Source organism: Xiphophorus hellerii, chromosome 4 (assembly GCF_003331165.1).
Source record: "Xiphophorus hellerii strain 12219 chromosome 4, Xiphophorus_hellerii-4.1, whole genome shotgun sequence".
NCBI classification, from domain to species: Eukaryota; Metazoa; Chordata; class Actinopteri; order Cyprinodontiformes; family Poeciliidae; genus Xiphophorus; species Xiphophorus hellerii.
In genome coordinates this window covers 8783932-8785984 of record NC_045675.1, presented here as the reverse complement: position 1 = coordinate 8785984, position 2053 = coordinate 8783932, and the positions used below count along the sequence as shown (strand labels likewise).

At 38.9% G+C, this 2053-nt stretch overlaps 1 long non-coding RNA gene across 1 annotated transcript; it reads left to right on the top strand.

Annotated features, from left to right (window-relative positions):
- Positions 1-618: 618 nt before the first annotated feature.
- On the top strand, positions 619-1750 carry LOC116718252 (uncharacterized). The gene is made up of 2 exons (XR_004338905.1): positions 619-952; positions 1484-1750. It is a non-coding gene; the product is annotated as an uncharacterized LOC116718252 (long non-coding RNA).
- The last annotated feature ends 303 nt before the right edge of the window (positions 1751-2053 follow it).

Below are 2053 nucleotides of genomic sequence, written 5' to 3'. Positions count from 1 at the left end.
GACAGGTATTAGATTATCATGCAGCAATAGTCTTCAGTCAGAGGCTTCTTCAGATGTATTGCAAGACTGACTGCTACTGCAGATCCTCTCTTTGAAGATAGTTGGATGACAATTTGGAATATATAAAGTATTATTGAATTGAATTAAAATGAAATGAGATAAAGTTGTGAAATTTAGGTTTTTATAAATATATTATATAAATATATGTGGAGTCTAGCTTTAAATGGGTTATGTTTATACATTTGCACCATTTTATCCATCCGTTTGTCCGCCCATCCATCCAACCATCTTGTATATAGAACCAGTTAGACTCACAGAGCTGGGAGAAATTCAGAACTTTTTCAACAATGACACAGTTTTTTTAGTGTAAAACAAGAGGAAAATACTCTTTTTTTGGAGCTTCTGCCTCTTCAAAGCAGCCCCCCTTAGAGAAAAGCTGCTGTGACCCTGTTTCTTTGGGAGTAAAAGATACAGAGAGCTGCAGGGGCTGGGCGAGGAAGAGGAGGGATGGAGGAAGAAGGGAGGGGGTGGCATACTGGAAGAGGTGGGGTAACTTCAAAACCCACATCAAAAGGAATAAATAATTGTTTCTGCTGGTTTTGTTGTTGTGATACGGATCGGCGAAGCAGCAAGTGGCGAGCAGGAAGCTTTGATTTGAGGCAGCCTTCCTGGAGAGGGCTCCTTCTGTCAGCAGCTGAGCAGAGAGAAGCGGAGCCCACTGATTAAAGTCCCGTTTGTTTTAATCTTCTCCTTCATCCAGGGGAGGCCCACAGAAAAGGAGAGATCCTGCTTGGGGGCAGGACGATGCTCTTCTCTCGGGACCATTTCCGTCTTCTTTTTGGGTCCTGAAAAGGAAGCAGTGGTGCAGTAATGACACACAGGATGAGGGGTATACTTAAAAGGTTGGCATGCAAATTATGGTTTCAAAGCAGGGGAGGATTCTGGGTATCAGGTTAGTGATTTGTTTCAAAGATACTTTATTCTCAAAACCCCTCAATTTTTTCTGTTTTAATTTTCTGATTAGGTTTAATTCACTGCTAAAACAAATTAAAGGCTTCAGTGTTTATTGTCAAAGTAATATATGCAAAAAAAAAAATGCATCATGGCATTCAAAAAGGCCAGCACCAGAATAGAAAAAAACAAATAATATAAAAAGCTTGAATGAACATGATAGCTATGTAATATAAAAACAGTTTTTTACATGAACAGAAAAGATAAATAGTTAACAGGTGTAATAAAATGCAGAAATAGAAGGTTATGTATATCGTTAATGTTGAGTCAGACTGTAGGAATGTACGATTTCCCATTTAAATGGTAAAAATATGCTCTAACAGGATAGTATGGGAAGATTTGATGTGTAGTGCAGACTCTCCTGCCAAACTCTTTACTGCCTCCACTTGGGATTTATGAATGGCCGGAGGAGCTCGGAGGCGGCTTATCTTTGCTAGTTTGTGACGGAAATGTTTTATTCTCTCTTTGCCAGGCTTCATCTTGATGAACAGGTGGGCACTGCTAGGTCTGTCTGTATCTCCTAAAGCCCACATCAACTTTCTTTGTTTCTGAGGGGTTTAAGATCAGGGCTCTGGCCAGCAGTGGGTCTCATCAGCAAACACACAGTTTCATAACCGCAGTCTTCAGCCTGCACAAACATGGTTTATGTTTGAAGAGGGCTTCTTCTATTGCAACAACTTTGCTGGGTTACTATAAATCTGGCAGTTACTTGACTGAATAAAGTATTTGTGGCAAATGATTTTTATTTCTAATTTTTTGTGATTAAAGATAAAAAGATGACTGTTGAAAAGAGTCAATGCCCAAGTGAACCTTCTCCGCATCTTCAAACAACTGAAAAAAGTTGGATCTTTGAATCAAAGAGCTCTGTCTAAAAAAGCTATGCTAGTCTTCGTCTCATCCACAATACTTATAGAGTGGTATAAAGAGAAAAGATGATGCAAAAAAGCGGTAAACACAACCCTGTTTCTTTTCCAGTTTGCAAGTAAATCTGTTTCCATAGAATAACAAATCCAAGAATTGTGTTAAAAAAATAAAACCACAA